This window comes from Pleurodeles waltl, chromosome 1_1, assembly GCF_031143425.1.
Source record: "Pleurodeles waltl isolate 20211129_DDA chromosome 1_1, aPleWal1.hap1.20221129, whole genome shotgun sequence".
NCBI classification, from domain to species: Eukaryota; Metazoa; Chordata; class Amphibia; order Caudata; family Salamandridae; genus Pleurodeles; species Pleurodeles waltl.
In genome coordinates, this window is record NC_090436.1 from 647,234,697 (window position 1) to 647,261,746 (window position 27,050).

Genomic DNA, 27,050 nt, shown 5'->3' on the forward strand with positions numbered 1-27,050 from the left:
ATCAATTCAGTTTCTAGTTGAATACCCTATTAAAGTCCTCCTAGTCAACAATTGTTTAGGTCCATTCCCTCAAGAAAGTCTCTGAGGAACATAAGCGTATCATCTGCATAGAGAGGCAATGTATGCATAATGCTGGTAATCTTGATGCACCTTTCCCTACATTTCAGGTTCATAGTGGTCACCAGTGTCTCCATTGCTAAAGAAAAGATTAATTAGTAATGATGAAGGTAACCCTGATGAGTCCCCCGCCTTGTGGCAAACGGTTGGGCTACTACTCTTCTATTTAGGTGCTAGCTATGGATTAATTATATAATAGCAATATCAAGGCCAGCGTCTCCTGGCCAAATGCATCTGTTGCAGAGTTGCAAATAGATAGTGAAAGCTGAGCATGTCAAACTCCTTTCTCAGATTCATTATTACCTCGACTGGGTTTGGCACTGCTGGTGGAATATGCTCAATGACCTGGAGCAGACTCCTTCTGGAATAAAGCCAACCAGTCTCGATGGACAACCTTGAGAATGTATTGGAGCAATTGTGTTGTGATCACCTTGAACAAGATCTCATAGTCTAAGTTTAACTTAAATAATGAAAGCACTTCTTCTGTGTCCCATCCAGACTTGGCACTAAACAATAAGGACTTGTCTAATGTAACGAGGCAATATATCTTTATGTTTTCAGTAGATTACATTTGCACACTTTTGGGAGCCAACAAGTCTATATATGTAGAGTAAAATTCAATAAGAAGCTCCTTCACACTAGGGTCTTCCCTGTTGCCAGGTCCACTATGTCCCTTTCAGTCTCTTGCCTTGTTGTCTCTATTGCCTTGGTGTGGTGGCCTTATGAGATTCCTGTTTGTTTGATGTCAGAGGCAGTGCCCCACTAACTCAAATAGAGCCCATTATGTTGTCATCCTACATTTCACCCCATATAGCACAGAATAATTTCTATGAAAAGACTGAATTATCTCATCCTGTGCATGCATTGACCCACCTTTCACGTTAGTTATTCTCACATTTGGGAAACCCATATTTTCTGTTTTTATCAACCATGATAACAACATCTATGGTTTGTTGTCCTGTAGAGTAAAGTGAGTATTATGTGAAATCAGGACACCTCATCCTTCAAGAATAAACAAAACCTCAACTTGTTATCCTGTCCTGAAAATCAAATGGTATACAAAAATAGAGACCTATACAGTGGAGGATTTGGCCTGTCTAAGTTAACATCAAGTACACAGTTAGAGACTGCCTCTAAAATTATTGTGATAGCTGCTGAGCTGGGCAGCTGGCTGGACAGCTAATCCATAAATCTGAATAGCCCCACACCTGGTGTGAAAACACTCAGTAAAAGCATTGCCATTTAGGAGGCTTTTCATCTGCAAATACCACTCTATCAGATCCTCAGCTACTCTGCTAGAACAGAACAGCATCTCTGTTTCACTCAGATCAAGGCCCTCTAATGTATGATGCGAAACTGGAGGAATACAACTGACCCCCTATAACACTTCCTGTAGAAACACCACTTGAATGCTCTCCTATTAAAGGAAGCCTAAATATTATAATGATTTATGATTGCACTCACACCTGCATCATTCTATTGGATTTTGAATGTAGCAGACAATGTCATATTGTGTAGGTTGTCCCTGTTCCTAGTGACTTATGCTGAGCATCTTGTAACCCTGAGGTCCATTCCTGGCAAGGACGATAGTAGTTGACCAAAACACTCCAATCAGGTGCAAGCTTGTTTTAAGTATACTGACAGACCCACCCATCACAAATCCTAACGTCCTCTCTCCCATCAAGACCGAGTAGCAACTGTCCCCTGCCCAGTAGCAAAACTGTAATAGAAAGCAAACTGCTCTCTCCAGTCATGCAGTGTAGACATTTGGGGTATGAAAATTAATGACTGAATTCCTTCCCTGCTTTCCCCATCTTTGTGCAATTGATCTAGAAATCAAAGAATGTCAGATCATGTGATACATGTCTGGACACTACTTGTGTTCTACCCTGTCTAGATTTGTATCAATTTTCTACTATGAAGCTTTAGATCAAGTTGTCTGCCGAGCTTGGGGGTGGGTGAGGGGACTTCACAGTCATGTTTTCACTTCTGGACGAAGTGTTAGCATCAAGCTTGTTCTTCAAGGATTCATGGTCTGTTCCCATGTTATCTTTTGAGTATGACTGCTACCTAAGCGTACTTGCTGCACCCACTGCTGCCATATGTTCTTCGTTTGCTTGATGTTGTGCAGTATAGTGGCATTGTGGATTCTAGGTCTCTTTGGCCTACTCAGCGTTGCCCCCACAAGACTATGGGTGTCATCATGATCCTGGCGGTCACGGTGGTCATGGTGGTGGTCAGACCGTTGCGGTCTTGGCGGTCCAACCGCCACAATATGACCATGGCGGAGCCACGGCGGTCCCAACGCCGAGACTGCCAAGCTGCCGCCAGGCTGGAGCCTGGCAGTCCCGCAGTTGTAATCCGCCAGGGCAGTGCTGCAAGCAGCTCTGCCCTGGGGATTACGAGTCCCCATCCGCCAGCCTTTTCATGGCGGTTTACACCACCATGGAAAGGCTGGTGGAATGGGCAATGGCAGTGCAGGAGCTGCCATGCACAGCCCCATCGTGCATCCCACTGCCCGAATTACAGGCAGTGGAATGCGCGACGGGTACTGCTGCACCCGCTGCACCGCCACATTGCCACTGGCTCCTAATGTTTAGGCCCTGTTTGCCACCGGGGCTGGCGGGAAACTTAAATTAGGGCCGGCAGGGTTCAGGCCGCCCGTGTGGCCTGATGGCGGAATTACATTGGCAGGCGGCGGAATGACAGCCTGTATGTTCACCTCATTGATGTTCACCCAGTCCAGCACTTCATTAGGGTGTGTAAAACAGTGGCCTGTCATCTGCAGCAGCATTCACCTTCATCTGGGACAACAGCATTAATGAACCCCCATTGACTTCAGCTTCCTCCTCCTTTATGTTAAGAAAGACAACCATTTATGTTGCACTGCAAGTATGTAATCAGGGAAGATCATGACTGTTCCTAAGCTGTTCTTGTAAGGAAAAGTCTCTTTTTGCATGCTTACACCCACATTTTTGGACTGGTGCTGCTGGCTTTTCAACTCGGAGAGCCCACTGAATCCTGCAAACCATCACTCAGTGCCAGTGTTCGAAGCCCTTAAAAATTATATGTGAATTGGTTGTACCCAAATGGCAAGTACTGACTTGCTTATAAGTCCCTACTATATGGTACCCAGAGCATGTAAGACAGTGTGTCCACCCAGGGCTGCAGCGCTGTTTGTGCCACCCTGAGTATGACAAAGGGCAAGATGGCTCTTAGCCTGCCACTACTGACTGAAAGAGCTGTATTCACACCGCTAGTATTTACACCACTAGTATTTACACCACTATTTACACCACTATTTACACCGCTATTTACACTGCTAGTATTTACACCGCTAGTTTACACTGCTTTACACCACTATTTACACCGCTAGTTCAGCTTTGCCATTCAAACCAGTGGCAAAACCACCACTTCCCTTAACCTTACATGTACATCTCCTACAAGAAGAGCCTATGGAGCCTTATGGCTATATATTGTTAAGTAAGTCATGTATTTTTCATATCTTAACAACAACACTTCTAAATTGTCATTTTGCTGGGGGAAAGTTAGTAGCCCCATTGGCTAACACAGGATTTCTGGCTGGCACCCCAGACAGGCTACTCAAGAATAGGACTGCCTAACTTGCTACTGTAAAGGATCTAATTGATTGACATTAAATCCGTTCTGATGTCCAGGTCGAATTTTATGTCTCAGTTACAGTTCTACAACTTTTACAAAGTTGTCAATCTGTGTCCCAGCTTTTCCAATAGCCTCACATGGGCTCTGGCATACAGACAGCTTTCTGCCCATCTGACAATTACTAATTGTGGTACATGTTTTTCCTAACATATCTCCAATACACCAGAGTTAACGTTTGTATGCCTGGGTGTTCTCCAACAGGAGACCTGTGCTTAAAGTCTGGTCTTGAGGCAGTGAAAGTGACGCCAGTGCTTTCTGGCTCCAGTTGCCTAATACCATGATTTTCATCTTGGTTTTATCATTGTGCCTCAGCCTCAATCCTCATGTAAGCTTCTTCTGAATCATTCTTCTGTAAATCTCCCAGTCTCCTATGTCTCTGTTTGGCCTTCCACTATGGGTAGGTGCATCCCAGCCATAGGTACAGGTGGATTTCAATTATGACCGCGTAATCTTGCATCGTTTCTGACATTTCATATTACTCTTGTTTCACCAAATGCCCGATATTAATGCCATGTCTCATTATTGAGATGTATCTGGTGGGTAAAAAACAAAACTACTGCAGGAGCATTGGGACAACGCAAACAAACAGAACGCAAGTAGCTCTTGTGTGTGTAATGTTTGATTTATTGCACTTTTCAACACAAAGGGCCATATTTATACTTTGCGACGCACAACTGCGCCAACGCAGTTGTGCGTTAAAAAATCTAACGCCGGCTAACGCCATTCTGAAGTGCCATGCGGGCGCCGTATTTATTCAATGACGTTAGCCGGCGGAGCTGCCTGGTGTGCGTGAAAAAAAATGACGTACACCAGGCAGCGCCGGCGTAGGGGAATATGGAGCTTGGGCGCCAAAAAATGGGGCAAGTCAGGCTGAGGCAAAATTTTCGCCTCAACCCGATTTGCACCATTTTTTTTAACTCCCAACCCCCATTGAAATGACTCCTGTCTTAGCAAAGACAGGAGTCATGCCCCCTTGTCCAATGGCCATGCCCAGGGGACTTCTGTCCCCTGGGCATGGTCATTGGGCATAGTGGCATGTAGGGGGGCACAAATCAGGCCCCCCTATGCCACAATAAAAAATAAAAAAATTACTTACCTGAACTTACCTTATGTTCCCTGGGATGGGTCCCTCCATCCTTAGGCGTCCTCCTGGGGTGGGCAAGGGTGACAGGGGGGGTCCCTGGGGGCATGGGAGGGCACCTCTGGGCTCCTTCCGAGCCCACAGGTCCCTTAACTCCTGCCCTGACCAGGCGCTAAAAAATGGCGCAAAAGCGGCTGGACGTCATTTTTTTTGACCCGCCCACTCCTGGGCGTGATTTTTGCCCGGGAGTGTAAATACGGCGCACATGCCTCGGAGTCAATTTTTTAGACGGGAACGCCTACCTTGCATATCAGTAACGCAAAGTAGGTGTCCACGCTAAAAAGTGACGCAAACTCCATGGACTTTGGCGCTAGACACGTCTAACGCCAGAGTATAAATATGGAGTTAGTTTTGCGTCGAATTTGCGTAAAAAAAAACGACGCAAATCCGGCGCAAACGGAGTATAAATATGCCCCAAAATGCCTCCAAAATATGAGCGACAATGTATTTCAACCTAAAAGTGGGGCAAAACATCGATTCCGCATTTCACAAGATTTTGTGCAATTTCACATGATTCTTTTTTGAATTTCACCTAATTTGTGAAAAGTAAATAATACAAATTTCACATAGGCATAATACCAGGTCCCAGCTTTTGTTATCTACTCCAGAACCCCGAGGATTATATTTCTTTCCCTGGCTGTGCAGCATGAGCTTACTCCCCACCAGCCATTAGCATTCTTGTTAGATGCAGGTCCACCAAGCTCCCCATTGTCTTGTGGCACTGCCTGAGTTCTGTGTGTTCCCTTCCTCCATCAATTCTTATCTTGTCTATTGTGATGGGGTTTTTCCGTCCCATGCCAGGGCATCCCTATACCATTTAGATGTGTTCAGAACTACTTTGCCTCGGGTGAGCTGGCTATCTTACCTTATACCACAGGCTGTGGTCCAGATCATCGAATCATGCTGTCAAATAGGGGGGGCGGGGGGATGGGTGATCAATTTACTACATAGCAAACTGTGACAGGGTGAATGCAGCCTTAACTGCAGGATCATTGACATTTCGAAGTGCCGGAGAGGCGCTCACACAAGTGCATCTGTAGGAAGTTGGCTCTGTATGTGCTATTTCAAAGTAAGGAATAGCATGCACAGAGTCCAAGGGTTCCCCTTAGAGGTAAAATAGTGGTAAAAAGAGATAATACTAATGCTCTATTTTGTGGTAGTGTGGTCGAGCAGTAGGCTTATCCAAGGAGTAGTGTTAAGCATTTGTTGTACATACACATAGACAATAAATGAGGTACACACACTCAGAGACAAATCCAGCCAATAGGTTTTGTTATAGAAAAATATCTTTTCTTAGTTTATTTTAAGAACCACAGGTTCAAATTTAACATGTAATATCTTGTTTGAAAGGTATTGCAGGTAAGTACATTAGGAACTTTGAATCATTTCAATTGCATGTATACTTTTCAAGTTATTCACAAATAGCTACTTTAAAAGTGGACACAGTGCAATTTTCACAGTTCCTGGGGGAGGTAAGTTTTTGTTAGTTTTACCAGGTAAGTAAGACATTTACAGGGTTCAGTTATTGGTCCAAGGTAGCCCACCGTTGGGGGTTCAGAGCACCCCAAAGTTACCACACCAGCAGCTCAGGGCCGGTCAGGTGCAGAGTTCAAAGTGGTGCCCAAAACGCATAGGCTTCAATGGAGAGAAGGGGGTGCCCCGGTTCCGGTCTGCTTGCAGGTAAGTACCCGCGTCTTCGGAGGGCAGACCAGGGGGGTTTTGTAGGGCACCGGGGGGGACACAAGCCCACACAGAAATTTCACCCTCAGCGGCGCGGGGGCGGCCGGGTGTAGTGTTAGAACAAGCGTCGGGTTCGCAATGGAAGTCAATGAGAGATCAAGGGATCTCTTCAGCGCTGCAGGCAGGCAAGGGGGGGCTTCCTCGGGGAAACCTCCACTTGGGCAAGGGAGAGGGACTCCTGGGGGTCACTTCTGCAGTGAAAGTCCGGTCCTTCAGGTCCTGGGGGCTGCGGTTGCAGGGTCTTTTCCAGGCGTCGGGACTTAGGTTTCAGAGAGTCGCGGTCAGGGGAAGCCTCGGGATTCCCTCTGCAGGCGGCGCTGTGGGGGCTCAGGGGGGACAGGTTTTGGTACTCACAGTCGTAGAGTAGTCCGGGGGTCCTCCCTGAGGTGTTGGTTCTCCACCAGCCGAGTCGGGGTCGCCGGGTGCAGTGTTGCAAGTCTCACGCTTCTTGCGGGGAGATTGCAGGGTTCTTTAAAGCTGCTTCTTTGGCTAAAGTTGCACTCTTTTTGGAGCAGGTCCGCTGTCCTCGGGAGTTTCTTGTCGTCGTCGAAGCAGGGCAGTCCTCAGAGGATTCAGAGGTCGCTGGTCCCTTTGGAAGGCGTCGCTGGAGCAGAGTTCTTTGGAAGGCAGGAGACAGGCCGGTGAGTTTCTGGAGCCAAGGCAGTTGTTGTCTTCTGGTCTTCCTCTGCAGGGGTTTTCAGCTAGGCAGTCCTTCTTCTTGTTGTTGCAGGAATCTAAAATCTTAGGTTCAGGGAAGCCCTTAAATACTAAATTTAAGGGCGTGTTTAGGTCTGGGGGGTTAGTAGCCAATGGCTACTAGCCCTGAGGGTGAGTACACCCTCTTTGTGCCTCCTCCCAAGGGGAGGGGGTCACATCCCTAATCCTATTGGGGGAATCCTCCATCTGCAAGATGGAGGATTTCTAAAAGTTAGAGTCACCTCAGCTCAGGACACCTTAGGGGCTGTCCTGACTGGCCAGTGACTCCTCCTTGTTGCTTTCTTTGTTCCCTCCAGCCTTGCCGCCAAAAGTGGGGGCCGTGGCCGGAGGGGGCGGGCAACTCCACTAAGGTGGAGTGCCCTGCTGGGCTGTGACAAAGGGGTGAGCCTTTGAGGCTCACCGCCAGGTGTTACAGCTCCTGCCTGGGGGAGGTGTTAGCATCTCCACCCAGTGCAGGCTTTGTTACTGGCCTCAGAGTGACAAAGGCACTCTCCCCATGGGGCCAGCAACATGTCTCTAGTGTGGCAGGCTGCTGGAACCAGTCAGCCTACACAGATAGTTGGTTAAGTTTCAGGGGGCACCTCTAAGGTGCCCTCTGTGGTGTATTTTACAATAAAATGTACACTGGCATCAGTGTGCATTTATTGTGCTGAGAAGTTTGATACCAAACTTCCCAGTTTTCAGTGTAGCCATTATGGTGCTGTGGAGTTCGTGTAAGACAGACTCCCAGACCATATACTCTTATGGCTACCCTGCACTTACAATGTCTAAGGTTTTGCTTAGACACTGTAGGGGCACAGTGCTCATGCACTGGTACCCTCACCTATGGTATAGTGCACCCTGCCTTAGGGCTGTAAGGCCTGCTAGAGGGGTGTCTTACCTATACTGCATAGGCAGTGAGAGGCTGGCATGGCACCCTGAGGGGAGTGCCATGTCGACTTACTCATTTTGTTCTCACTAGCACACACAGGCTTGTAAGCAGTGTGTCTGTGCTGAGTGAGGGGTCTCTAGGGTGGCATAATACATGCTGCAGCCCTTAGAGACCTTCCCTGGCATCAGGGCCCTTGGTACCAGAGGTACCAGTTACAAGGGACTTATCTGGATGCCAGGGTGTGCCAATTGTGGAAACAATGGTACATTTTAGGTGAAAGAACACTGGTGCTGGGGCCTGGTTAGCAGGGTCCCAGCACACTTCTAAGTCAAGTCAGCATCAGTATCAGGCAAAAAGTGGGGGGTAACTGCAACAGGGAGCCATTTCTTTACAGCATCTTACTTCATTTTGTCCAGTAACGTAAATATATACTTAACTATGCATACTTGTTCTCAAAATATTTTTCGTAGTCCATATTCTTGCTATCACAGTTAAGTGGCAAGATATTTAACCTAGGCTTGGGTGAAATTTAAATCACGCTCGTGTAGTTCCTGAAATTGCAGCACTACACCACTTTGTGTTATTTTGTGCCAATGACACTATGCATTTACCGTGAATGCACAGGAACAATAGAGCACGGGTTGCTCGAGGTGCTTTTGCCTAAGAGCATGCTCGTGCCAAATATTGATGCAAGGATGCATTTCGCATTAAACTATGCTGAGAAAAGACACATTTGCACTTTTCATAAATATGTGTAACTTTGTGGCAATTTCGGAGTTTCACAAAAGCAAAATACATGAATTTTGCATCTCCCTAATGTTAACCTTAATTTTTGAGTGGTATACTGAAGCGAGTGTTATGCCTCATTAGCACGGATGCTGGTGAGGCCTCATAAAGGGAGTAGAGAAAAAGTGGCAGAAAATAAATAAGAGGTATTGGCAGAATGCGTATTTCCAAGACAAAATCTGCTATGTATGTGAAAGAAGCAGAGAGTAAATAGATAAAAACTTCAAAGACTATCCTAATATTTACTTTAAGTGGATGAAGCAAAATTAAAACTGATGCCCTTGTATGTGCAAGTGAAAAAAAAAGAAAAAGTCTTCCTTTTCATTGTTATCCACATTTTTCTTTTCGACCCAGCTATGAATTAGGAATCAATGCCTCAGGGACCTATTCACAAGGGTAAACCTAGACCTGAAGTATAAGTTAGACCTGAAGTCTAACTTTAGAGCTCATGTCTGACTTTAGATCTGAAGTCTAGCTTTAGACCTGAAGTCTAGGTTAGGCCTGACTTCAGGTCTAAAGTTAGGCTTTAGGTTCAAAGTTAGACTTGAGGTCTAACTTAAACTTCAGATCTAAAGATAAACTTCAGGTCTCAACTTAGGGCCTGATTCACAAAGGTAAAATTAGACTATCGATTTAAGTTTAGACTAAAAGTCTAACTTTACCTTTGTGAATCATGCCCTTAAACTTCAGGGCTAAATTAGGGCCTGATTTTACGGTGTGACAAACGGGTTACTCAGTTATTAACGTGACAGATATCTCGTCTGCTGTATTATTATTCCCATAGAAAATAATGGAATCATAATACAGCGGATGGGTATCTGCCACGTTTCTGACAGAGTAACCCCATCCGCCAAACTCTTCATAAGGCCCTTAAACTTCAGGTCTAAGTGTACCTTCGTGAGTCAGGCCCTCTGTGTTCACGTAGGTAGTCAAATCCTTAAACAAACAGTTGCCTTTTGACTGTTTGATGACTCATTCATTGACCATGGGACACAACAGCTATGAAGGAAACACATACTAGACTTTTCTGAATACACCAGTAGGACAGCAGATTGGAGGGTATTCTCTTAGTGTGACATAAGCCAACCTAGATTTAGAAAAATGTAATATGCACATGAAAAGAGATTTAAGTATGTAGGATGAAGTCAAATGTTTACTCAACTATTGATGTTGAACTATTCCAGAGAAGAATTCATGAATTTTGAAGAAGTGGAACTGCTGAGAAATTTGTTTTGTTACTATGAGCACTCTTAGCTACAAATGAAAGACACGTTCCTGTTAAGGCAAGACCACTTGACTATATTATGTAAGACAGAAACAAGCAGAAATATTTAGTATAAAATCTTAAAATTTACACTTTTAGGTTTACTCCTCAAAAATTCAAAAAGGATTGCAAGACTACTTTGAACCTCTGGCAGTCTCAGCTTTCCAGCAGTGCTCCTAGAAAACCTTTGTGGATTCCCAGTAATGTACATGCACAGGCAACATTCTGTAATCTAGAGAGTCCTTCCATTCCTCTGGTCTGAGGCATAGAGACGTTACTGAGAGCCCCTGTGATGGCCATCTTAGTCTAATGTAATAACAGTCACAGACACCGCCAAAGAACACCATTTGCAGGCTGTAAAGACTCCAGAATATGTCTGAATCTGTATATATGTACCTACTGAATTTTAATTGATATATATTTTTGTCAGCAATTAGTATCAGTATGTTACAGGAATATATGTTTCCCATTGTAATACAAAACTCTCAATCACTTTTTTGATGTACCAGTGGAAGTCATCTCTAGACCTTGTGTGGCATTAAGGTGTTTAAACTCATGTGAAATATATGGTTAATGATGTTGGATGTTGTATTTAATGGTTGCCCGATGAGCGTTTATGCCTTACCACAGAAAATTGTACTTAATGCTTCCAGGCAAAAATCCCTGCGCAACATAGACCCGCAGTTGGAACCCACCTTGCTGACACCCCCCACCATCCCAACGGAAACCAAGCTGCTAGCTGTACTTCACATGTTGGCAAGTGGCTCCTTTCAAAGCACTGGTGCCCTGGTTGCTGGAATATCACAGCCATCATTCTCTGCCTTCTTGCCCAGAGTACTGGATGCCATAATTGGACTCACAGCCCACCACATCTGCTTCCCAAACACACAGCAGAAGAAGCAGGAGACAAAACAGGGGTTTTACCTCATTAATGGATTCCCACACATCCTTGGTGCCATTGACTGCACACATGTACGCCTTGTGCCACCTGCTGCAACTGAACACCTCTACCGCAGCAGGAGGCACACACATTCCATCAATGTGCAGGCCATTGTCGATCACCAAGGATTGATCACCAACATTGTGGCAAAGTATCCTGGGAGTGTCCATAACTCTTTCATCTTCCGTCACTCTACCATCAATCAACACTTCCAGGATGGACGATATGGCAATGGACTACTTGTTGGTAAGTACAGAAACCTACTTATATACACACTGCACAGCAACCCTCTAGGACACACAACACATACACCACAACAGCAACATTTGGACAGGAACACACTGAAATCGTGACACCGCTAGCCATGTTTGATAGGTCTGCAGTGAACCTGTCACACATCTGAAATTAGTGTACAGTCTAATGTCAATACGTCAATGATCACAACATATGGAGAGGTTTGGCTAATTGTCTCCCTGCAAAATGGAAGCGTCTCACTGATGTTAAAATTAATCCATTGCATATGTCTAAAGGTATGGGATGTCCAGGGTACATAGATGGTAACGTGTTACCACCACTGTCAATTTGAATCTGTGTATGGAACTATCATCTCACCCCCAGTGAAGACACAGAGACACCTGTATCACAAGTCACAATGCTAGGGAGTGCACACTGTACTGCAAATCCCAAAACATACTGCTGACAACCGGTCAGCAGGCAAACACTTGTTCAGCCAAGGAAACAACCCAATGCAGATGGTACATCTTAGAAGGCTATGAAGCAACACAATAACACAGAAGAGTCACAGACAACACAAGACAACTACTGCCATGCAAGGTGATATGAATGGGGCAGGCTACATCAACATGATCCCAATCATTTTCTTTTTCAGCTGATCAGGGGTATGGGATCCAGCCATGGATTATGACACCATTTGGCAACCCAAGCACTGCAGCAGAGCGTGCCTACAGTGAGGCACATAGGAGGACACACACCATAGTGGAGAGGACCTTCGGCATCCTCAAGTCAAGATTCAGGTGCCTCGACATCACTGGTGGCAGCCTCCTATATTGACCAGAAATGGTCTGTAAGATAATTTTAACATGTGCCATCCTGCACAACATTTGCATACGAAGGAACATTCCCCTATTAGAACCAGAGCCACAAATGCCTGAAGAGGAGGAAGAGGAGGATGCTGGCCTGCAACATGAGGGGGAACAACAAAACACAGCTGCTGGATTGCGTAGGTGCCAACATATTGTGAACAATTTCTTTTAAAACAACTCACCATCACCACTGTATCAACATATGTAAATAAACACCGATAATAATCACCATATCATGGTCTGGGTAATCATTTTTGCTCACCTTTATCTCTAACTATCAGAATAACAGTGTAGCCTCATGGAGCATTGCTGATATAGCGATCAGGACACAGAACATTCCAAAGCAATTGTGATGCGTATTACACAACAGTCACATACACACACACTGTAAACGACATACATCCTGTACATTTCACCTTTGAAGGGCAATAGCAGAGGACCACACCTATTTCACACATGCATGTTGGCAACATGGTTAATCGCAGCATATGGCACACAACTATGACACCATCAGTCTATAAGGGAAAAAAAAGCCTCATACATGAGGCAGTGGATGTGCTATTGCATTGGTAACATGAATGTATGACCAGACCCTTGACAGCAGTAAGTCGTACAGCACCTAGCTTTGCAAGGACTATCTGTGTCTAGAGTTCCATATAAGCAGAACATAGACAGCATAAGTGCCACACCTATAACAAGCATTGCGCACATGACATTCCATGTACATGTCAGCCCATTTCCTAACTCCTGACACATCCATGTTCCTGGTCTCACACCCCATGTCTGAAGAGGTCCCTGGAATGGTAATATGTGTACCCAGATATTCCCTCCTCTCCGCACACAGACTAAGAATAGTAATCCAGTGTGCTTCACCCTTCCCTATGGTATGCCATTGTCATAGTACATCTGACTGCTTGGACGTCAGGTCATTTAATACACTGACTTGTAGTTTCTAAACCCTGTTATCACCTGTAGATAGCTTCCCATGTGAAAGGTACTGTTGGCCCTTTGAACTCAAATCTCTCCTACAGGACTTGTGATAAACTGATGCAGCACACACCTGTGAGCACCTCCATGCAGACCACCCATTTGTACATGCACTGCCCTTGTAGATGCTTGGAACTGCATAGAAGTTGCCATTTTTTCAAATACACTGTTATGCATTGCTAGAAAATAAGCTGTGTAACACATCCCTTGGGTTTATGTGTCACCTTCCAAAACATAGGACAAACACCGTTTCCCATGTCAACTGTCTTGTTCTTCCTCCGGCCAGTGTTTTCCTCCGGCCAGAAATTTCTGGATCCTGATTGACCCTGCATCCTGTCAGCCTGACTGGCACCTGTCTGTGCGTTACCCTAAGGGTTCCTTGTGACTACATATGTACCACACTTGCTTTCCCAAACCTCACATTCCTCTGGGGGTATTTTGTCAGGTGCTTCCTCAATGCATACACAAATACATTGTACAGAATCATCTGCTTTTTAATTGTACCATCATTGAAAAATTGTCTTGGAATACCAAAATCATGGCCTATCCCTTGTCTGGGTCTCATGTATGCATGAACGACAAAGTGTGACAGTGTGCCATGGCCATATGCAGGGATTGGGTATGGTGCCTCCAGCAGAACCAGCAACCTCTGATAATGTGCATGAAATTTCCACACGTTAGGACTCTGTCAGTTCACACGTTGAATCAGATTGCTCACAACATATTGATGGCGTGTGCGTGCTGAATAACTGCAAGATTAATCAACACAGAGGCTATGATGTTCCCAGATGCAGTGGGAACTTTACAGGACAACCTGTATACAAATATTGTAATGACACCTGCCGGAACATGACTCCTGAGATATGATCTCACTCAGCACACCAAGGTTGCCCTGTTAACACATCTGCAGTGACAGGGTGGGACCAACCCCATGTAGGTTCTCATGTCCTCATTGGCTTTACTTCCATTGATCTCCGAAGGATACTCAGAAGATACAGGAATAGTCGCCACTGACTCATGATGAGACCTGGACGTAACTGTGACAACATAGACCCCTAAATATATACAGGATCAACATTGGACCACACACATGAACCAGACACCTCTGTGCAGTTGATCACTGGAAATATGTGGCCACATGCTGCCTCGTCTGCTGGTCCACCACTGCCACAGGAGAGTTGTGGCTCAGTCATATGACCACAACTGTGGGGGGAAATTACAGTTGCGGGTCACTTTTGGCTTTCCATGTCAATAACCTGGTACCCACTTAGTCTGTACATGTGCCTGACTCACGGTGGCTTCACCAACAAGTGTCTAGGAAGCAGTTTCCAAATTTCCTGGACATGTGATGGGCAACTTTTGGACCATGACATGAACAAGTGACTGCCATCTATCCGGTGCATGCTTTGTCATTTGTGGTGTCTACGTTACCCAAAATCTTGGAAGTGCACACAACAGATGTTGCTACATGTATGACTAACACATGTCCTCTCTCATTTCCACACTGACTTGCATCTAATGTTAGGACACATTGACTTTGCATTCATACAAGCATATTTTCAATAATGCATCTTGTGATGCACACACACACTGGGTCAACAACTACATTAGTAGCCAATGCACACACATTGAGCCATAGGCATTGAGGTATTGTACTTATGGGCATCACCTCGCTATCCTCTCCTGACGCCAAACATGCCTAATTTGTGCAATACATATATGGAGGCCACACATATGGCCATCTAGTGCGTCAGCCAAGAGTTAAAATCATGTTAAGGAAGTAGCGTATCATGGTCCGCAGCAGTATGATGTCCCACGTGCCCATACACCGTCAAGACCAAAGTGGGTGCAATCAGCCTATCTCAGTTGTGTCACAAATGTAACATTACATTAAAATGGTAAAATGACCCAAACCCAGTTAATGCCCTGAAATGTTGGCGTATATGCGTCAAAAAATGATGCACAAGCGTCAAAAAATGATGCTTATGCCCGAAAAACGACGCATTATGCCCTGAAAATTGGTTAAGTGTTAGACTATTTCAAAACATATGCACACGGCCTCATTTTTACTCCTGTGCGTCAAAAAAAATGACACCCAGACTGTATGCGTCATTTTTTTTACGCATAATGATAAAAACTGCAGCCATTTTATGCAGGAAGTGATGTAATAGGATATCCTGTTTACAGATTATGTGCCACGTCTTGGCAAGATGGGTGAGGAGGTGGGCGGGTGATACAGGGGTATCACACAGAGGCACTGAGGCTCCGGTGGGGAAAGGTTCTGCATCACGTGCAATGCGTATAACGCAGCCAGAGGAATGACCACCAGCTGAAGCACCGCTGGGCTGACGTCATCTCCATGGAGCAAGATCTGCTGGACCACCTGGGAATTGTGATTGGTGGCCCTGTTGGTGAGTACAAATCATGTAAATGTGCACGATTAAATGCTCTGTAGTGACATCAGATGATTTGTACAATATCTTCCGGCAATGTTGTTGAGTGTGTGGAATGCTTTGGAAACATACAGGGTCATTGATGGACTATGTTACGGACCACAATTGCTAGCTGTCAGGAAGCAAGTGCTCTGTAAACTTACTGAATACTTTTGCTTAATGTAAGTTTGTGCCACCTTTGTGTCAAACAGCAACACAAATCAGGAGCCAATTATGTATATATAGGTCACATTTGCCTGTGAGGTATAGATTTTCAAAATCATTACCAACATTTCTTGACGCAACAGATAGAGTGACTTTCGAAACACTACATGATGCTGAAAATGAGTGCAGGCTTCACGTCAATAGATGATAGCAATGTGGCCCAAAGATATGTCTCATGTGTGTCTGGTGAGTGTGTAAGGCAAGCGACCACAGAAGTTCTATATATGTTACGGATTATAGTGGTCCTTCGTCATTTCGGATACATGTCAGATCTGGATTTGGAAACATAGGGAAAAGGTGCAAGGTGCCCTCAGCTAACATCTTAGACTGGTATTTGGTGTTTGTTGTTCCACCTTTCGTTTAGGGATGGCTGGCCAAAAGTATGCACATAGGTTCATATCGCTATGGTTGGTGCAACTCATCATAACTGGGCCACATCAAATGAAGAAACTGTAACAACATGAGGGCTTACAACTGTCCCTGCCCCTCTGTACATTGTACCTGTGTGTCATAAATTTGTAATGGCCACAAAGGCTGGTTGGATGGTAATGCACTCCTCAAGGAAAGTGGCTTTGGATGCCTCTCTTGGATACACATGATGAGACAAATACACACCATTATAATGTCTGCTCACTAATGAAGGAGCATGTTTGCCAGCACATGATAGTTAGGGCCACTGCATGTGTGCAGATATGTGTGTAAATTTCACAGGAGAACCATGGTATGTACATGTTAGCCGTGCTATATCGGATGCAGTATCATCATGTCTGAGTGGCTTTACTTACTTATGTAATCTTACACATAGTATTTGTCTTTGGAATTGTTGGACAGTGCAGAGAATTTGAGCACATTTCTCCCTTCCATGCCTTACAGGTGGACCCGCACCCTACACTGTGGGTGAGGTGGCTTCATTTGAGGACCCAGACCACTCCAGTAAGTGTTGATATGTCTGTGATGTGTTGTGTTTGCTGGTGATGTGTGATGGACTCCTGTGTGTTGAACAAATAGCAAGGTGTGATGCACTGGCCCATCATTTGTCTTGTTCCATTAGTGGGATTTCATTTTCTCTCATTTTAGAGTTGGCCAGTGCTTATCCTATTGTCTTATTTAGGGATTCTAGGTCAGTCCTGTAGGCCCCGCAATGTGAATGGGGATGAGTCATGTGTATAACACTTGTATCAGCAAGAGTTGCACTGGACCTAATCTGTGATTTAGTCAGCCTGTCAGACCCACATTCTCCCAGAATGGGACTGCAAAATACTTACCAACAGACTTCGGCTTCGCTATTCACTAATGTACTGATTAAACTGTAGGTTGAACTGCCTAGCAGCATGTAGCACCACATGTAGTGCTACGAGTATGTGGCACTTGAGTGCAATGGCCGAGGTGTGCATGCAAATCATGGCCAGGGCTGTTCTTGCATCTATGTGTCAGTTGTATGTCATGGCTTACTGGAAGTATATGATGTGGACAAATGTCTGCATTACCAGACCTGTGTGGCGCTGGGATTGATCAAGGGTTTGCTGTCTCCTATTTGCAGATACACCTTACCTGTGGTGTGTGTGTTGAGCCAAACACATGTCCTGCTTTCATAAGCTTCCTGGGTGTCCATGTTGTTTGTAATTGTTGGTTGCTTCTCCACCCCCCACCCTCAAACACAGGCATGGGTTTGTGAATAGTGTGCCTAGGATTGATGATACAGGTTTGGTACACAGACATGTAAATCAGTGAATCTTTTGTCTGAACTTAGTATACACACTCATGTTTAGCACATGAGTACTATACTAGCAAGTCCATTTACAACTTGCAGATCATGTGGCCCTAGATTTCCATCCCGTACAATGACATTTGTAGTCCTGGCATTGGCGGAGGATGTGATGCATGATTGTTAGCTGACAACTGGCAGAACTCTGATGCCAAAATCATGGCTGTTGTTACCCATCTTGTAGGGTTTGGATGTGCTATGTGTGATATGACCTTTGTAGGCTGGCCTGCCATGTACTTCCTCAGGGACATTCAATGATCTGTATGATGATATGAGCTGTTACAAGTACAGTAGATGTATTGTCTGATTTACTTTGTGTGCCATTTCACACAATGCAGTTCCTAATGTAAGTTTTCTCATTTGTCTTCACAGCTTCTAATATGACACCCATCCAGGTGCGAGAATTCCAAAGGCGGGCAATGTGGTACCAGCATATACTGCTGGTAGAGTTGGGTACCGAAGAATGGCCCGCAGATACCAAAATGAATGGGCCTCCGGAGCCTGGAGGGCATTCCCACAGGGTGGACCTTCTTTTCCCACCACCAGCACCACCACCACTACCACCCAGGTGGCACCACCAACAGCTGTGCCCGTTGTGGCAACAACATCTGCAAGTGCTCCAGGCCCTAGCACAGGCCCACCTGCCGGCCAGCCCACAGACATTGACCCTACACGGTCCCACACTTCCTCAAAAATTGTAAAATAAAAAATTACAAAAAAATATATCTTTGTTTAGTACAGGATAGTATGTGTTTAGGTTAGTATCTGTTGTCCTCCATGTGTCCCGTCTCATAAGAGGGGTGGGAGGTTGATGTTTAGAATGTTTCGTTACATGTGATAAGTAAGTTTAGCTTAGGTTAGTTAGGGACAATTGTGGGTAATGAGTAGTTAGGGTAGATTAGGGTAGGTAATACTTTCCCCCGAGTTATCTCTTCTGTTTTTACAGTTTAATAAATATGTAGTAAACCCTTTACAGTATATGTGAAATGCTTGTAGATCAGGGCCTTGGCATGAGTGTACATGATTTCTTTTGTATTACATTTGTGTCCTATGCTACAAACAAATCGCAAATTAGCTGTAACATTGGCAGCTACCACAAAGCTACCTTGCAAAGATTTGACCATTCATTGCAACCACCAATCACAGTTACTATGGATACCAACGTGTTTTTTTCAATAAGTATGTTTTCAATGTCACATACTGTGCTTCCAGATTTGGTATTGGGGACACTGTTATGGGGGTCATTCTGACCCTGGCGGTAGACTACCGCCAGGGCCAACGACCGCGGATGCACCGCCAACAGGCTGGCGGTGCATCCATGGGAATTCTGACCGCGACGGTACAGCCGCGGTCAGAAACGGAAAACTGGCGGTGTCCCGCCGGTTTCCCGCTGCCCTGGGGAATCCTCCATGGCGGCGCTGCAGGCAGCGCCGCCATGGGGATTCCAACCCCCTTACCGCCAGAACCTGGCTGGCGGTAACGGGTGTCGCGGGGCCCCCTAACAGGGCCCCACCAAGATTTTCAGTGTCTGCCAAGCAGACACTGAAAATCGCGACGGGTGCAACTGCACCCGTCGCACCCCTTCCACTCCGCCGGCTCCATTCGGAGCCGGCATCCTCATGGAAGGGGGTTTCCCGCTGGGCTGGCGGGCGGCCTTCTGGCGGGAAACTCAGAATAACCGCGGCGGTCTTTTGACTGCGCAGCGGTTTTCTGGCGGTTCCCGTTTGGCGGGCGGCTCCCGCCGCCCGCCAAGCTCAGAATGACCCCCTATGTCTGACTGCAGTGTGATATTCAAGGAAACCCTTATAAGTTGAGTGGTAGTATGCACTCTTGTAGTATCGTGATCATGACTCACATAGATCATTTGTGACACTGTTCACCATGATTACTTATTTGGATGTAAACTCAGACACCTTCCTTCATGCAGTTTGTTGACTGTTTGCTTAGATTTGTGGGTAATGTTATATGTCTTAGTATTGTATGGAGGCAGCATTTTGCTGCCACTATTTAATGGCTTAGATATCCCTTGAGGAAGCATTATTTTGTTACACAGCATTTTGGTGTTTGGTTTCTCTTTTCATCAGATATTACCCTCAGGAAGGGCAAATTATGGTGCAATCCAGGCCACTGTGCATAGTTAGCAGACTACATTATTTCAGGACAGTTGTATAGACAAGCTATGTAATTTGACAGGAGGCAAAATTCAGTGATCTACTGCACGGTTGATGTGTCACATTACACAGAGACAAAGTGGTTGTGGAAGTGATATTTATTGAAAAGTGATGTAGTGCTATATGTCCATTGTCCATTATTGTGAGTCCATTATAGTGACATCTTCCATTGTGATCCTATACAAGTGCTACAGGAAAATGCATTTGACATGCTGGGGTGATGTGTCAGACAGTGCATAGGGACAGGATTTGCCAATGAGTAACTGGGAGCCAATCACTGGGCAGGCAGACAAGATATACAGTGGTTTGCAGAACAGTCATTGAGTACAGTTGTTGCACGACTGACATGTTACAAAGCGCAGGACCTTGGTAATGGGTGGCCATGTGGCAGGGACTAGTGCTTCCGGGTGCTTTTACGTGTGAAGCTGAAGTGTTCCATGTCTTCTTCTTCTGATGTGTGTGTTGCCTCATTTGTCCTTGGTGGTGGTGGTTGTGAAGGGGCAACACACACCTCAGTGTTTGAAGACGTGGAGTCAGACATCCCGGTCGCTGCTACCTGTCAGGGTCTTAAGGGCAGTACTGCTGCAAGGAGGATGGTTCTTAAGAATAGCAGCCACATCACGATGGTAGGCAGCCAGGTCGGCCCTGAGGGGGTCATGATTGCATTCGTGCATGCAGTGGAAGGTTTGGGGTGTGTGGTGTTGTGGCAACTCCCTTACTGCAGTGGTGAATTCCTTTACAGTTTGTTGTAGTCCTTGCAGGATGGATGTTAGCACTTGCATGGCTGCTGCATGATCTGCAAATGACATCATGCATGAACGCACCCACTCTAGGCTGGCTGCCATAGTTTGCATCCCCACCCGCACCTCATTGTCCAGCTCCCGCTGTACTCCGACTACAGTTGTTTCAAAGCTGGTGCCTGTGTCATCTGAGTCCTCAGCTGTATTGGAGCTGGCAGGTCTTACAATTGGAGTTGTGGTTGGGTCATCTGTGATGGCTGCTTGTTCTGTGCTCCTCCTTGTGACTGAAGGTGGGGTCTGGAGGGTTCCAAGGACATCTTGGAGGGTCTGGTGGCTGATGTTTGTCAGCTCGTCATCCATGTCATCAGGGTAGTCCTGGACATGCATATCCACAGGAGATCCAGCGTCCTCTGCAATGAAATAGGGTACAATTAGTGTATCTGTGTTGTGGCATTTGTGATGTGACATACCTGCCTTGTGATGATTTTCACATTGTGATCCAGATTCCTGTTCATTGATCCAGTCTTTCATAAAGGCATTCTCCCAGGCCTATGCCCCACCTGCACGTCACATGTATTGTGCTAAGTGTTTTGACTGGTCGGCATCATCTCCTCTAGGGGTTGGTTTAGGCCAAATAGTGAATTGCCACCTTCTTGTCCTACTCAACCCTCCGTCTACAGCCATTCTCATGGTGAGACCTTTCACTGGCTGTGGGTGCTCTGATGGCACTAGCAGCACACTTAACAATCTGGACCTGCCCCAGTCTCTGATCTTTCACATCCACTTATATGTAGTTGAAATGTAGCGTATCCTATGCATAGCATTGTTATGGCACGATATGGATGTTAGCATTGGTAATGTGCACAGCTGATATTGGGGAATGTGTGGACATTGGATTGCCCTGATAGTCGCAGCAGTGTCCTATTTCCTCCTCTGGCTGTGCAGGTGTATTTCAGTGACCAGTTACATGTGTCCTCCCCCTCAATGCTGTTGTCTGAGCAGTATGACATTTGGGATGTTGCATTGTGACCCAGGCACAGGATGGGCCCTGGCATATGCTGCATGGGTGTGACCTTAGTGCTGTGTAGCTTCTAATGTTGATGACATTGGCTGATGTTTGTGGCAACTATGGGCATTCACAGGACTGGAACATTTGTCTTGTTTCAGGGGATTGTTTAAGTTGTTATCCTCAACCCACTAATTTAGGTGTGTATGATCCATGGGGACGTTACTGCCATTGGCTACTTGAGCTGCACACACAGCGGAGGTGGTAGTGGCAACTGTTGTCACTGTTACATTCCAGTTGTCGGTGTGGCTAGAGGTTGTTAATTGGGCCCTAGTTAATGTAGGGGGTATAGTGGCTGACGTGTGACAGGATGTCAGTTTGACGTTGTGCCCTTCCCTCCTGGCGTGGCTTTACCTTTGCTATATCGTTGGCATGGCAGCATACCCCCATGGAACTGTTGTTGGTGTTGTCTTATGGTGTGCCGCAGCTTCTCTCTGTACAGGCCATGTCCCCATGCCGTACCCCTTTACCCATGCCACTCCATGTATATGACGACTTTCATGCATTTTGTAGTCGGTATCCCCGCCCCGGTTGTAGTTGACATTAGTGCATTTTAATTCCCCATGCGACTTACCCTGCATGTGTGTTGTCTCCTGGTAGTCTGCGCTGTCCTTTCCTTGAATCCCTGTGACGATCTCCTCAGGGATGACGGTTGTGACCATCTCCTCCATGTGGTCCAGGGGCTCCTGGTGTGCTGGACTCCCACCTCCAGTCTGCAGTGCTGCCTTCCTGTTCCTGGCCATCTTTTTCTTGGTCCTGCGCTTGCAGTCATGCCAGCGTTTCTTGCACTCGATGACTGTTCTGCGTACTTCTGCCACACTGTTAATCTTGTCAACAATTTGTTGCCATATTGCCTCTCTCCTACTGATTGGTAACTTTGAGGTGACAAACAGTTGGCGCTGGTGTTCCGTCACCTCTTTTACCAGGATTTCCTGCTCCTCTGCACTGAAGCAACACTTTATTTTCTTCTTCTCCCTGTCCTGGTTCTTGTGTGGGTCCTCCTGACTGGTTTATGGTCTGTTGTCATCTTCCTGGGATCTGTACAGGCATCTGGGATCCATTTTGGCCCTCCTCTGCTGAAATGGCTGTGTTTGTGGGGACAAACACCGCCGCATATCCAGTTTGCGGTGTCGTAAATCGACCTACAGTCATTTCCGCCACGTTAATGTTGTTTTCCTTTATGACGTGATGCTGCGGTGTGCGAAAAAAAAATGACTTACACCTGTGGTTTGCGCCGCCGTGCGTCAAAGTATAAATTTGATGCCCGCACGGCACACCGAAATGGCGTTAGCCGGCGGTAATATTTTTGACGCAAAACTGCGCCGGCGCAGTGTTGCGTCAAAAAGTATAAATATGGGCCTAAATGACAGCTGCCTTCCCACATCACAGACCACTGATGTGCTCAATCCTCCGTGCAATCATGAGGAAACAAGATGCACAGCAATCGAGGCTCACTTCCAAAGGCAAATAACATGTCCGGCACACTGAACAAGAGACGCCCTCTGAAGAACCCTCTGGCCGCCACCATGGCCATTCCCAGCACCGCAGTGACCTTAAGAAGCTGCTTGTAAAAGTGAAAATCAACCAGAGAGCAGCAGATGCGAAGCTTGACCTCCTTCCTAGCCGCCTAGACTGCAAGAAGAAGCAGGTCAACAAACACGAGGACCAGTTAGACCAACTAGAAAACCAAGTATCAGACGCAGATGACACCCATATTGTCTCCAGAGAACACCTTCTGCCCATAGACAAGGCCCTTGAACTCATTAAATAAAAAAATGACGATTTAGACGCCTGTTCATGACGCAACAACCTTCGGACTACAGGGTCCCAGTGTCCCAGTGTCCACCACCATCGATAAAATGGAAGACTATGTTGAGCCCCTGCTCTGCAAGCTGTTTGGGGAGGCCCTGTCACCGGTCTTCATTGTGAAGTACACTCACCGCTCTCTCTGATCGAGTACCTCCCCGAGCACCCTTGCTTGCCGCATAATCACAAGACTCCTTGAATACAGGGACTGGGACGTTTTTCTGCACCTGGTCCAGCAGCACCGTACAGTTAACTACCAGGGCAACAACCTCTCATTTTACCCGGACTTCACCCTAGCAGTACAAGCTGTCCAGTAGGAGTTCCTACCAGGCAAGAAACTCCTTCAGAAAGCCGAAATCCAGTATGCACTCCTTTATACTGCCAAGCTGCAAATCCAACTATGAGGGCGAAACTCACTACTTTACAGAGGCCAAAGCCGCTAAACACATTACTGCCAGGAAAGCATCTTCCTGGATGTACCCTCAAAGTCAAGAGGAGAACCACACCAGCGACAATGACTAACTCACTACACTCAGGGAGACACTTGAGAGCAGCAGAACAGACATGTCTACCCCACCAGGAAAGGGTGGACCTGGCAATCCTGAGTGTGCATTTGCAAATTGGCAGTCATGCACACATTATGGCTGCCACAACTGCTGAGCCACATGGTCTCCACCAGGATCCCCCTGACACCTCCCTGGGTGCCTTGTGCCCCATCGGCCACTGAGACAGATTTTTTGCTGAGTCATTTGCCTGGCTTACAATTGCCTTGAGGGATGATTCCCATGCTATTCAGTGTATTTGGGGATGGAAATTGGGGTGGGGAGTGTGTTTGTAGCACTCAACCATGTTTGGGGGCTGGAGTGGGTAGTGGGTGGATTTTGTTTGCAAGCTATTGTTGCTTGTTTTTTCCCTTTTGACAGGTCCCTTGCATGGCCACACACTATGCGCCTGCCCTTCCATGTGACGGTCCCTAAGAGGCTTTCTCCAACTGCCTCAGCAGTCCCATTACCACAATAAGATACCTAACCTGGAACATCTGTGGGCTAAAAGATAGCAGAAAAGCTCAGGTGGCATATACATACCTTAACAGGCACTACATAGACATTTATGTTCTGCAGGAACCCTGGTTATAACATTCCACAGCGCCAAGGCTGTGTGGAAGATGGTGCAAAAATGCCTGCACATCCCTGTACCCCAACTATGCCAGAGGCATAACAATAGTGATGTGTCAAGGCCTACCATTGCAATTGCGGCACACCCTCTGTAATGACAAAGGACAATATGTCATCTTAGCTGGTACCCTACACAGACACCCTGTTACACTAGCTGCAGTTTATGGCCCTAACACTGACAGTCCAGATTTACTCTCTGAGATCTTTAGGCTCATTGACACCCTGGGCCCCTGGTCTGCTTTGCTTCAAACTAGGAGGAAACTGATGCCCAAGAATGCAGTACTCCTAGTTTGAGTAATTAATTTATTAAAATATTTCCCAGATATCAAATAAAAGCACACGAAAATATGAACATGAGTATTTAACATGAATGTAGTGAAACACGTGTAAGTGGCAAAATACTTAAAGCAGTAAAACAATGACTGGTATTAAAAGTACAATATAAGCACACTGAGTATATGCTGTGAAAATATCTATCTATATATATTTATTTATATGTGTGTGTGTGTATATATATATATATATATATATATATATATATATATATATATATATATACATCAAAACAAATCCCTTTAAGGGTTAGAGTGACGCATAAATTATGCAAAAAAAGAGAATCAAATCAAATCAAATCATTAACATTTATAAAGCGCGCTACTCACCCGTGCGGGTCTCAAGGCGCTAGGGGAAAAAGGGGGGTTATCGCTGCTCGAACAGCCAGGTCTTTAGGAGTCTCCGGAAAGCGGAGTGGTCCTGGGTGGTCCTGAGGCTGGTGGGGAGGGAGTTCCAGGTCTTGGCCGCCAGGAAGGAGAAAGATCTCCCACCCGCCGTGGAGCGGCGGATGCGAGGGACAGCAGCGAGTGCGAGGCCAGAGGAGCGGAGGAGGCGGGTGGGGACGTAGAAGCTGAGGCGTCTGTTGAGGTATTCCGGTCCCTTGTCGTGGAGGGCTTTGTGTGCGTGGGTGAGAAGTCGGAAGGTGATCCTTTTGCTGACTGGGAGCCAATGCAGGTGTCTCAGGTGTGCGGAGATGTGGCTGCTGCGGGGTATGTCAAGGATGAGGCGGGCTGAGGCGTTTTGAATGCGTTGCAGGCGATTTTGGAGTTTGGCTGTGGTCCCGGCGTAGAGGGTGTTGCCGTAGTCCAGGCGGCTCGTGACGAGGGCGTGGGTCACGGTTTTTCTGGTGTCGGCGGGGATCCAGCGGAAGATCTTGCGGAGCATGCGGAGGGTGAGGAAGCAGGCGGAGGACACGGCGTTGACTTGCTTGGTCGTGGTGAGAAGAGGGTCCAAGATGAAGCCGAGGTTGCGGGCATGGTCTGTGGGGGTCGGTGCGGTGCCGAGGGCCGTGGGCCACCAGGAGTCGTCCCAGGCGGACGGGGTGTTGCCGAGGATGAGACTTCCGTTTTTTCAGAGTTCAGCTTTAGGCGGCTGAGCCTCATCCAATCTGCGACGTCCTTCATACCCTCTTGTAGGTTGGTCTTGGCGCTGGCGGGGTCCTTGGTGAGGGAGAGTATAAGTTGGGTGTCGTCGGCGTAGGAGGTGATGATGATGTCGTGCTTGCGTACGATGTTGGCGAGGGGGCTCATGTAGACATTGAAGAGTGTCGGGCTGAGTGATGAGCCTTGGGGTACGCCGCAGATGATCTCGGTGGGTTCTAAGCGAAACGGAGGGAGGTAAACTCTTTGGGAACGGTTTGAGAGGAAGGAGGCGATCCAGTCCAGGGCCTGGCCTTGGATTCCGGTGGAGCGGAGGCGGGTGATTAGGGTGCGGTGACAGACGGTGTCAAAGGCAGCCGGGAGGTCGAGCAGAATGAGGGCGACTGTTTCACCGTTGTCCATCAGGGTTCTGATGTCGTCAGTGACTGAGATGAGGGCGGTTTCAGTGCTGTGGTTGGTTCGGAATCCGGTTTGTGAGGGGTCGAGCAGGTTGTTGTCTTCCAGGAAGGTGGTCAGCTGTTTGTTGACGGTCTTCTCTATTACTTTGGTTGGGAAAGGCAGAAGAGAGATGGGGCGGAAGTTTTTCAGGTCGCTCGGGTCAGCCGTAGGTTTCTTTAGTAGGGCGTTGACTTCGGCGTGTTTCCAGCATTCGGGGAAGGTAGCAGAATAAAAAGAAGAGTTGATGACGGTCTGGAGATGCGGGGCGATGATGTCGTCGGCTTTGTTAAAGATGAAGTGCGGGCAGGGGTCCGAAGGGGCGCCGGAGTGGATAGAGTTCATGATGGATTTGGTTTCTTCCGTGTTGATGTGGGACCAGTTGTTGAGGGTGATGGCCGTGGATGCCGGTTCGGTGGTGTTTGGTTGGGTCTGGTGTCCGAAGCTGTCGTGGA